Source organism: Chrysemys picta, chromosome 2 (genome assembly GCF_011386835.1).
Source record: "Chrysemys picta bellii isolate R12L10 chromosome 2, ASM1138683v2, whole genome shotgun sequence".
Lineage (NCBI taxonomy): Eukaryota > Metazoa > Chordata > Testudines > Emydidae > Chrysemys > Chrysemys picta.
The window spans coordinates 249,244,045-249,256,901 of record NC_088792.1 but is presented as its reverse complement, the minus strand read 5'-3'; positions in this window follow the sequence as shown (position 1 = coordinate 249,256,901).

Here is a 12,857-nt window from a genome sequence, read left to right as displayed (position 1 = left end):
ACTGATAAGCTCATAAGCATCCTGGAGCGCCAAGCAGATGCTATCCAGGAGCTGGTAGCCATGCAGAAAGAGGAGCAATACCGCAAACGCCACCCCCCACACAGCCCTTGTCCCAAAACTCTTTCCGTTGTGCCCCACTGTCACCTCCAACCCACTTTCCCCAACTTACGTGTTCTTCACGCCACCTGCTGCCTCCAACACCAGTATCTTCACCACCCAGCCCTGAAAACCACGACCCTTACCCTCTGCACTCAACCCCCATCACCATGCAGTATAGCTGTCCTGAAGTGCAGCACTCACTGCACAGCACACCAGACAGGACATAGGCGAATCTGTGATTGTACCATTCCCCACTCCACCCCCTTGTTTCTTTTCAATAAATAATTTTTTTTCTTTTCAATAAATGGATTTTTTGGCTTTGAAAACATTCTTTATTATTGCATAAAGTAAAAGACTCCTTAGCCCAGGAAATAAACAGGCACTGCAAGTCTGCTTGTCTGCTTAGCAAACACTGATTCCTAAAGATTGGAACTACTGCACTTCACTCTCGTGCAGGGCACCAGATATCACTGCTGGTTTTCAGCCTCAAATTGCTCACTCAAGGCATCCCTAATCCTTGCAGCCCCGCGCTGGGCCCCTGTAATAGCCCTGCTCTCTGTACAAATTCAGCCTCCAGGTGTTGAACCTCAGAGGTCCATGCCTGAGTGAAGCTTTCACCCTTCCCTTCACAAATGTTATGGAGGGCACAGCACGCGGATATAACCGTGGGGATGCTGTTTTCAGCCAAGTCCAGCTTCCCATACAGAGATCGCCAGCGGGCCTTTAAACGGCCAAAGGCACACTCCACAGTCATTCAGCACCGGCTCAGCCTGTAGTTGAACTGTTCCTTGCTGCTGTCAAGGCTCCCTGTGTAGGGTTTCATGAGCCACGGCATTAACGGGTAAGCGGGATCTCCAAGGATCATAATGGGCATTTCAACTTCCCCTACCGTGATCTTCCGCTCTGGGAAAAAAGTCCCGGCCTGCATCTTCTTGAACAGCCAAGTGTTCCGAAAGATGCGTGCATCATGCACCTTTCCGGGCCAGCCTGTGTTAATGTCAATGAAACGCCCACGGTGATCCACAAGCGCCTGGAGAACCATAGAGAAATACCCCTTCTGATTAACGTACTTGGATCCTAGGTGGGGTGGTGCCAGAATAGGAATGTGCGTCCCATCTATCGCCCCTCCACAGTTAGGGAACCCCATTTGTGCAAAGCCATCCACTATTTCCTGCACGTTACCCAGAGTCACGGTTCTTCTGAGTAGGATGCGATTAATGGCCTTGCAAACTTGCATCAACACGATTCCAGCGGTCGACTTTCCCACTCCAAACTGGTTTGCGACCGACCGGTAGCTGTCTGGAGTTGCCAGCTTCCAGATTGCAATAGCCACCCGCTTCTCCACTGGCAGGGCAGCTCTCAATCTCGTGTCCTTGCGCCGCAGGGTGGGGGCAAGCTCCTCACACAGTCCCATGAAAGTGGCTTTTCTCATCCAAAATTTCTGCAGCCACTGCTCATCATCCCAGACTTCCATGACGATGTGATCCCACCACTTGGTGCTTGTTTCCTGAGCCCAAAAGCGGCGTTCCACGGTGCTGAGCACGTCCGTGAATGCCACAAGCAATTTCGTGTCCTACGCGTTACGCGGCTCGATAGCATCGTCGGACTCCTCACGCTCACTGTCACTTTGGATCTTAAGGAATAGTTCGACAACCAAAGGTGCCGTGCTGGCAAGACTCGTCAGCATACGCCTCATCAGTTCAGGCTCCATTTCCCGCAGACAGATCACGCTGCACAGAAACCGTTGAAAGATGGCGCCAAAGGTGAACGGAAACAAAGGGATTTCTGGGATACGAAGCGATGCGTCACAGGGCATTGGGACAGGACCCAGAATGCCCCACACCCACGCCCCCTTCCCACAACCCATGGCGCCAAAATGGGAAAAGGTGCTCTGTGGGATAGCTGCCCATAATGCACCGCTCCCAATAGGGCTGCAATTGCTGCAAATATGGCCACGACAGTGCTCTGGGCAGCTGTCAGTGTGGACAGACTGCAGCGCTTTCCCTACTCAGCTGCACGAAGTCAGGTTTAACTCACAGCGCTGTACATCTGCAAGTGTAGCCAAGGCCCATGACACTTATATGGCCCCTACTGCATAATACCTGAGCACCTAACAATCTAATGTGTTTATCCTCACAACACCTCTGTAAGGTAGGGAAGTGCTGAGGCACAGAGAGATTAAGCCCCAGATCCACATAAGTATTTAAGAATTTGAAATCAGTGAAACTTAGGAACCTAAACACCTTTGTGGATCTGGGCCGAAGTGATATGTCCAAGAGGACGCAAAAAGTCTGTAGTACTGCAGGGAATTGAACCCAAGGTTTCCAAGTCCCAGGTTAGCACTCTAACTACTGGACCCCTTTTAATGAAGCTTTCTAGTGCCAGAACTGCTGGTGATTACTGGCTCCCTAAATGGATTGCCCTGATCTCCCATGGGTCTCGGGGAATCTGTAGAATATGTGGCTTGGTCCTGCAGTCTGTCCCATAGGGGGGCAATGACCCCCAGTGGGATGATGTGATGGAATCTCCCCCTGTCTGATGTATTTTACTGTTCTTGGGTTTAGTCCTAAATGCTTTATTTTTTCAAATAAACATATACATCACCCAGTAATACATGCATAGCACTCATTTCTTTTCCAAGTTCGCAACCCAAAATAGCCAGAAACACCTTCAAGTCAATCAAAGCTAAATTAATCAAGCACAAACCTTCATTTAACTTTTAAATGGCAATGAAGCTTTGAAAAAGTGTTCTATATCTAAAATTTCATGTGCAAATTATGACTTCATTTTTTTAAATTTACCTTGGCAACATTTCTGGAATAGATCCATAAAATGCAATCTTCTGTAGGAAACTTCCGTCCGAAAAACAATTTTCTACATTGAATCAGAAAAACATAGGGCTGGAAGGGACCTTGAGAGGTCATCTAGTACAGCCACCTGTGCTGAGACTGTCCCTTACAGGTGTTTGTCTAAAATGTTCTTTAAAACCTCCAAAGATTGGGATTCCACAACCTCCATGGGAAGTCTATTCCAGTGCTTAACCATCATTACAGTCAGAAAGTTCTTCCTAATATCTAACCTAAATCTCCCTTGCTGTAGATTAAGCCCCAGTAGACATGGAGAAAAAATTTAATCACCATCCTCTTTATAACAAGTCTTCAAATATGTTACGGGCTATCAGGTGTCTTCCCCCTTCCCTCCCGGTCTTCTTTTCTCATAACTTAATTTGCCAACGGTTTTTAACCTTTCCTCATAGGTCAGGTTATCATTATTGTTGCTCTCCTCTGGATTCTCTCCAGTTTCTCCACATCTTTCTTAAACTGTGGCACCCAAAACTGAACATATTACTCCAGTTAAGGCCTTACCAGTGCAGAGTAAAGTGGGACAATTATTTCCCATGTCTTATATATGACACTCCTGTTAATCCCAGAATATTAGCCCTTTTGCCACTGTATCACATTGTTTACTTATTCGATTTTTGATCCACTATAATCCTCAGATCCTTTTCAGCAGTACACCAGTTATTCCCATTTTATAGTTGTGAATTTGATTTTTTCCTTCCTGTGTAATATTTTGCATTGTTTTTATGAATATATTTAATTTATCTAAATATTCTTTAATCTGTTCTTTCCCTATTATGGCTTGCATTCCTTCCCCCTTGTTGTTAATATTAATGGAGTTAAGCATCTGGTCACAATTTACCTTTTAATGAAGACTGAAGCATTAAACCTCAGCCTTCTTGATGTTGTCCATTATTCGCAGCACTCCTTCCCTGCTAAGTAGTGGACCTACACTTTCCTTCATATTTTTCTTGTTCCTAATATATTTATAGAACCTCTTATTGCTTTTTATGTCTCTTGCTAGGTGTAACTCATTTTGTACCTTAGCCCAGAGTCCTACCAAACCCAATGGCAAGTTCCCAGCACAGAAAAGTGCTCCTTTTTTGCCCCTCAAAATTAATCAATAGAAATAAGACAGAAGTGTCCCAGAGATATTCACCAGGTGGCAGTCTCTCTCTTACCAGCCATCTGTCTTGAGAAGCAGAGAATAAGTGGAATGACACTTTGCAAAGGAGTGCATTTAAAAGAAAATGCATATTTACATAAATATTTGGTCATATTGGTAACACAAAACTCACAGGGGGTATGAAGCTTTGGTGTTTTACCATTTGCCATGTTTAGACTCCATATTAGGGCTCGATCCTGCAAGGCGATGAGCATTTCTTCTGATCCAGGAAAGTGCTTAAGCAAATGCTTAACTCCAAGCACATGAATAGTCCCTTTGAAGGCTATAGGAACCTGAACAGGTAAACATATGGATGGGGAAAAGAAAGCAGGACCGTATTAGAATACAACTAGTCAAGATTAGTCACAAAGACGATATTAGTTATGTTCAGATTATTGTTAGAGAATTTTGAAGGACATTTACATTGAGCTAACTCAGTCTTATTTAACGGCACATTTTAAAACAATTTTTTACTGTTGGTGTTATCTTTGTCACCTTAAGATTAGATTACTGTGGCGAACTCTGTGTGGGGAGGCACTAATCAAACAGAGGCTGGTGCAGAATGTGGTAGCACACCAAGTGGTGTCTCACTGGGAGCACATTACACCAGTGCTCCTGGCCCTGCACTGGCTAATAGTTTCCAGGTAGAGTTTGAAGTGTTGATTTGGACCTATAAATGGTTTGGGTGGACCTGCCTGCCTGAGAGATCTCCTCTTTTCTTATGACGTGCCACCAGAGTTGGACATGGAGGTGTCTCAACCTGGAACTCTCTTTTTAATAAGAGATGGGGCTGCTGGCATGGAACTCTGTTTGGCCCTTCTCAGGATGCTAGAAGTTATTATGGACAAATTTTTACTACAGAAGTAAAGAAATAAATAAACATTAAAATTAGTGAGCTTCCTTCTGCTTGTGGCAGCATCCACTTTAAAATGTAATCAGTGATAAAATGTTCTAGAGAGAGAAAAAATCATGTTAGAACAACACAGCTTGTGCATAAGGAAAAAGTAACTGAACTCTGCAGCTATCCAATAATTTGCATAATTTAGGGACTCTGTAGAGTACAGGTGACCAAATCATTAATAGGCTGACGACATATTTCAGGCTCAGCCTTTGCAAGAGAGTTGTGTAAGTAGGAAGACCTCTACAACACTAGTGGAAATAAAAAACAATTGTAATATTTATGGGAATGAATACTGCAAGAACCCAATCCTAAAAGGCATACCTTATGAGGAAGAGCTTTACTTTCCCATGCATGGTATTTCTAACTACCCAGTGTTTTGCTCACATAGCATTGGAAGAGCCACGAGTAAGCCTACATTTTAGTCACGGGTATTTTTAGTAAAAGTCACGGACAGGTCATGGGCAATAAACAAAAATTCACGGCTCGTGACCTGTCCATGACTTTTACTATATATCCCGACTAAAAATTGGGGGGTCGGGGGGGCTGGAGGAGGGCAGCCTGGGTGCTGGGGGTGATGGTGGCATGCAGCCCAGGACCCCTGCTGGTGCTGGGAGGGCGCGAGTGGCGGCGTGTGGCCCAGGATCCCCGCTGGTGCTGGAGCGGAGACGTTGAAAGGGCCAGCAGGGTCCCTACCTGGCTCCTCGCCGTCCCTCCCCCACCAGCAGCAGCAGAGTTTGGGTGTTGGAGTGAGCAGGGGGTTGGGGCACGGGATGGGGTGAGGCGGGCTCTGGGCGAAGCTTACCTGGGGGGCTCCCTGGAAGCATCAACATCCCCCCCTCACTCAGCTGCTAGGCGGAGACATGGCCAGGCAGCTCTGTGCGTGGCCTCCACCTGCAGGCACCACTCCCCGCAGCTCCCATTGGCCGTGGTTCATGGGCAATGGGAGCTGCGAAGCCAGTGTTCTGGGGGGAGGAAGTGCACAGAGCTGCCTGGCCACATCTCCACCTAGCAGCTGAGTGAGGGGGATGTCGCTGCTTCCAGGAGCCCCCCAGGTAAGCGCCACCCAGAGCCCTGTCCTGTGTCCCAACCCCTTGCCCCCTCCCACGCCCAAACTCTGCTGCGGGGGCGGAGGCTCGGGGGCCCGAGACTGCTCCAGCAGCAGCCAGTGCGCCTGGTGCAGGGGTTGCCTGAGCTGCCCCTGAGTCAGGTGCACCAGCTACTGCAGAAGTCATGGAGGTCACGGAAAGTCGTGGAATCCATGACCTCCATGACAAACTCGCAGCCTTAGCCATGAGCAATAAATAGAACCACATAATTCCTGAGCACAGACACAAATTGACTCAAGACTCCAGTTGACTTTCCTAGTGGGAATGTTATAGCACATATGACAAAGACAAATACTTCCAACACCAGTGGCAAGACATGCTATTTTGGAAAGAAATTGACTAGAAAAATAAAGGTGTCACACTCTAACTTAAAGTGAGTATAATTCAGCTAGAAAGTATAACCTAATAGAGATGGTTCCTGTGAAATACATTTCATAGGTAGGCACCAGCAAGCAAACAATCAGAAGGAAAACAAACAATTCAGGACTAACCATTTATACAACTACATAATTTATTAATGTAAATTGTAAACAGTCTGGGCCAGATTCTTCCTTTTTTCTACATGTTGGTATAATGTGTAGCACAAGAGATCCTGATTTCTTATTGGAGCCTCTAGGTACCACTGTAATTTAAATATTAAATTACATTAAAATAGTGTTAAGATTGCAAAGTCAAGCCTCAAAAGTTATGATTTACCAGAATGCATTATGATATAGTCATTAGTTACATGATCACATACTATATATTTCCTCAGGCCCCTGCCTCATTCAGCATACAAGATGGATGGTCTCAGAGAATGCATTAGGGGTGTTCATATGAATTGGTCCCACAGGAGTTCTGTTGACTAAGGACAGAGTAAAAATCATATAAGGGCTTCAGGATATCGCCTATTACTGATATGTGCAGCACATTCTGCTCCTGGATAGCCACAATTTAACTGATGCTTCAGCTGGTGGCAGAGCTCTTCCATTTTATGGGGTCAAAGCAAAGATCCTATTCCACCTCACTGGAGACCTCAGGAAACATTCAGACGTAAATTGTACCAATTAATCATACATGCACCCAACCTCCAAAAATTACACTGTACAATCCATGTGTGCTTAACCTTGGGACATTTAACTAATTAGTTTATTGAAGTACATACAGTATTAATAGTGAGGTAATATTTCATCATGTTTAAATTAGTGAACACTTTTGGCACAATGCACTCTTTTCTTACTGCAGGCTGAAGTAACAGGAGTTATATAAATGCAAATTACATAATTTTACAGCTGTATATAACATCAACATTTTATAATTTAAAGAGCCGACTGGTGGACACTTACTCGCTCACTGACCATTGAAGAACATGGACTTTTGCCTGAATAAGGCCTGCATGAAAAATGTGACCCAGTTCTACCACCTTATTTTCAAGCTATTCCTGCTGGACTTGGGCCAATGTCTGATGCCATTATTCATGCTATTGTAATTGCCCCATGAGTAGTCCCAGTGATCTCAATCAGGGACAACTAACCCAGGCGTCACGGGTTTAACCTGTTTGTGTTTTCCCCTGCTGTTTACTCACTATCATCTATTTAAGAGTTTTCTCCCTCTTTTTCATCAGTTTTGTTGTCTCTGTCCACTTTCTTTAGTTTTGTGGAGCTTCTTTCTTGTGTCTTTCTCTAAGCCTCTCTTTCAAGGCTTGCTTTGTTTACCTCACTGGGTTTTTTTCCCCTTCTTATTCTGGTCTATACAGTTATTATAATCTGATTTTTTGTAACATTTTCTACTTTTTCATCATTTCTGATCTCTTATTCTATTTCTTTTGTAATTTTTCCTTCATTCCATTGCTTCTAACTCCCTTCTCCCGTGCCATTGACTTCTCTTTTACTTGTTTGTTTCTGTGTCTCTCCAGCTCTCTTTCTGCTTTTATGTGAAACAATCTCAAAGTAACTGATAACCATTTATATGGCTAGCCCTGTCAAGTAAATAACTATTCTTCTCATTTTACAGATGAGTAAAGAAAGTTAACCAAATGCCCAGGTCACCCAGGAAGTCTGTGGAAGAGCCAGAAGTGAAATCCAGGTCTTCTGACTTCTAGTCTTATGATATAACCTACAGTCTTTTCTTTTTCTGCTACAGTTACAATTTCCCATCACATTCAAATCTCTGCACAGTGGTTATCATAATTTTACACTAATTTGGGCCAATTTTCTGCATCATTTTCCTGCCTTTAATTATTTCAAAATGTATCTCTCAATTATTTTATGAAGTGTCACCACATTTGTGTGTTTAGAAAAGAAGCCTCAGATGGTCTGGTAAAACTCAACTCTGAATACGTATAGCTTAGGGGGAATGATCCTGTGACTAGCCCTATCCGCACTTTCAGAGTTTGTTAAAAAAAAACTATACAGAGTGGAACTGAGCAAATAATTGCAAAGAACAATTTGATTGTCATCTACTTTTCAGGCCATGCAATATTCAAGAGCAGATTGTGATTTTCTTAAATGAAATAATTATTTTTAATTAAAAAGCATCTTGGTTAAGATGGGAAGTGAAAGCAGCCATTATATATACACCACTACTTCAATATAACGTGACCCGATATAACACAAATTCGGATATAACGCGGTAAAGCAGTGCTCCGGGGGGGCGGGACTGCGCACTCCGGTGGATCAAAGCAAGTTCAATATAACGCGGTTTCACCTATAACGTGGTAAGATTTTTTGGCTCCCGAGGACAGCGTTATATCGAGGTAGAGGTGTATTAAATAACAAATGGGAAAAGGGGGAGATGATAGCAATGATTATAAATTAACTGTTAGAAAATGCAGACAATTTATAATGGAGATTTAGTCCTGCTGCAAAGCATGGCCCATAGGAGGACTGGAGCAAGAGAGATTTGAAAGTACAACTCTCAAAAGGCACCAGCATGGATCAGGCTGACACAAAGATTAACATCAACCTGACCCAACCCAAAATGAAATATTTCATTTATATTTTCCCAATGGATAATTCCACTGAAATTGATCTTTTCCCACAGAAAATTTTGATTTTAATAAAACCTCATTTTCTAACAGGAAAATGTTTTGTTCAAAAGTTTGGCCAGCCTTGATGATGCAGAAAAGGCAGAAGACTTCAATAAATATTTCTAGTCTGTATTTGGAAAGAAGGTGGATGACATATTCACATCTTACAGTGATAATGAAATATTTTCTAATACAACAATAATTAGGTAAGATACAAAACAGCAACTACTAGTGAAATATTTTTAAATCTGCAGGACTGGATAACTGGTACCCAAGAGTTCTAAAACACTTAACTGAGAAGTTTTCTGAACCATTGATATTAATATTTAACAAATCTTGGAATAATGTGATTTAGTACTGTACAACATTTTGATTAAAAACTTAGCACTATACAAAAATCAATGCAGCGTACATTAAATGCATTAAACATTGGCTAACTGATAGATCATGAAAAAATAATTGTATTTGGAGAGTTGTTATCCAATAGGGGCATTTCTAGAATGGGGGCATTTCTAGTTTTGTCCCAGTACTGTTCAATATCTATCAATAATCTGGAAGAAAATATAAAATGATTGCTGGTAAAGACTGCAGATGACACAGAAATGGAGATAATGTAAGGACAGGTCAGTTCTACAGAGCAATCTGAACTCCATGCTAAACTGGGCATCACTTGAACAGCATGCACTTAATACAGGCAAATGCAAAGTTGTAGATCTAGTAAAAAAGAATGTAAATCTCACCTATAGCAGAACTCAGATGTCAGCTCACAAGGCAGGCTGTTGAGTGGGCCTGGGCAGGTCCCCAACAGCAAGCATTTGACATGCTGAAACAAATGATAGCGGATGACCCTGTCCTGACATGCTAACAGCCGGGAGAGCAACTGACACTCCAGTGTGATGAATTGGTGGAAGGATGTAGCTCTTTTTCAGGAGCAGCCAGTCGCTTATGCCAGCAGAGCCCTGTCAGAGACTGAACAAGGGTATGCCCAAATAGAAAAAGATCTTCTGGCTGTGGCATTTGGAGTGGAGTGGAGCAATTCCACCAATACATCTATTACCAACCAGTAATAGTGCAATCAGACCTCAAACCCCTACAGACAAGCATGGCATAGCCCGTTCTTAGTGCTCCAAAGAGATTGCAGTGCATCTTGCTGCATCTCAACCACTACCAGGGAGAGACCAGATATTGTCCTGGATGATTACTTGTGTTAGCTGACACCCTGAGCAGGGCATGTTTACCCAGCCTCATTAAGTTGGAGGAAAGAAATAAGGTCAGTGCCACATGTTAATGGCTTCAGTGTCTCCCAGTTTCAACAGCAAAGCTGATGTAAATCAAAGAGACTACAGAAAAGGACATCCAACTACAAGCATTCAAGACAAAAATACTAGCTAGGGTAGTCAGAAGACTAAAGCCAAATATTGGTAAGAGCAGAACCATATTTTCAAATTAAAGATGAGCTGAGTGTGCAGAATGGAATCATATTTTGAGGCAGAGATGTTGTCCCCGCCCCATTATGTACGGATGGCATACAAAAAAGAAATCCACATACCTCACACCTGGGAACTGACAGCTGTCTGAGAGGGGCTCAATGTGTTTACTGTCTGGGAATGAATACACAGCTCCACTCCTTGAGAGTAGGGTGAGACACCTGCTGGTTGTGAGATAACTGCCAGCAAAAGAGACTGTTACCACATGAGCTGTCCACCTAACCATGGGAAAAGGTGGACGCAGACATTTCCCTTAAGGAAAAGCATACTGGACTGCTCTTCAAGCTTTTGAGGGTCAATGCAGTGTCTGATACAAGAAGCAAGTAAATGGCTGGTAAACTGAAGGCCCATTTTCCCAGTTATGGCATTCTATACAGAGTATTCACTGACAACAGTTTGCCTCAGAGGAATTCAAGGAATTTGTATGCAAATAGGAGTTTGACCTCCACATCTCCTCCCAGCATACCCACAGAGTAATGATAGAGTCAAATCAGCTGGGGAAACAGCTAAGAGACTGTTACACAAGGCTGTTTCTCCTGGTTAAGACCCATGTCAACACTTTGGGCACACAGGAATATTCCATCACAAGGATACCAAAACAGTCTAGCACACACTGATGGGACAGAGGAACAAACCTCTGTTGCTAATGAGGGGAGACCGGCTGCAGTCATAAAGATGGAGATAACGCAGAGAGGAGATGGCCAACAATCAGAGAAAGTACGTACTAGAGTAGAACAGCTCAGCCAAAGTCCTATCAACCCTGGAGACAAACACTCCTGTGAGGATCCAACCATTAGAGAGAAACCAGAAAGAGCATACTAAAGAAGTTGAGTGCAGTGGCACCCAAAAGGGACAAGTGATCCAAAGGAACAGGAGACACTTACGAGCCAGCAGACACAAACTCAGGGAGATCCTACACAGATACAGAGATCATCATAGAACAGAGAGACAGAGAACCAACTGGAAGCCACCCCCACAAGGAGGGAGGAGACTCCACAGAGAGATAGTTTTCTAGACTTGGAGACAGGAAACAGGGAAATAGGAATAGGTCACTCCCAGTGTGGTCACCTGTTGAAGAGACCAAACTATCTTAAAGACTATGCTTTGTGTGAGCAACCTCTGCCCAAAGGTTGGGGTCTGGGCATCATTTTTTTGTTTTTAATGTTTATATTAAAGTGATTGTAAAATAGGGAAGATGTATCAAGATCAGTGGAACTTCAGTCAGAAGGCAACATTTTGTACAAATGGGGGAGGGATAGCTCCGTGTTTTGAGCATTGGCCTGCTAAACCCAGGGTTGTGAGTTCAATCCTTGAGGGGGCTACTTTGGGATCTGCAGCAAAAATCAGTACTTGGTCCTGCTAGTGAAGGTAGGGGGCTGGACTTGATGACCTTTCGGGGTCCCTTCCAGTTCTAGGAGATAGGATATCTCCAAAAAAAAAAATGTTTCCTGGCAGGACCGTTACTAAGGGGACACCAAGGGAACAGAAAATGGGTGGAGCCAGGCTGGAAGCAACTTGGCCACATGGAGCAGAGCACAGGGTTTTATGAAGTTTCACTTGTTCAATTTAACCTACATTCAGCATCATGCTTTGTAAATGAAACACTTGGTCCATGCAAGAGTTTCCTTTTGGGAGCCACAGTAATAGTGTGTGCTGACACAGAAGTAGGTTCTTCAAAACAAAGTAGAAGAAATTTTCCAAAAGGTGCACAGCACTCAGAAAAATTAATTTAAAACAGAGAGCTTGTGATGGGATGATCCACTCACCGGTAGGATGGCGCCTCCTCCGGGCCACTCTGGGGATTAGCTCTGTGAGATCGATGCCCCTGCCTATAGCTGCCTGCCATCACGCTGTCTCTCTCTCATCTGCAGTCCTTCTCTCACTCCAGAAACCACAGCGTCCTCTTCATGACTCAGACCTCCAGCCAGGCCAGCATTCTTCCCCTCCCAGAGTACCAAAGTCTCCTTCAGCAGTCCTAGGCAGTCTTCCCATTCACTGCCTCTGGTGTCACTTCTCCAGTGGCAGATAGGGGAACCTGGGCCTGCCCTCTACTCCAGGTTCTAGTCCAGGCATCCTCAACCTAGCAGTTCTGGGCTTTACTCTCCCAGCCCTCACTGCTCCTTCCCTGGACTGCTTCCTACCACTTCTGGTTCCCCCTTACCCTGGGAGTGCCAGCTCCAAAACCTCCTCACTCTTCTCAGGGAATGAATGCCACCCTGTCTGTTGCCAGCTTCCTGGCTTTATAGGCCCTG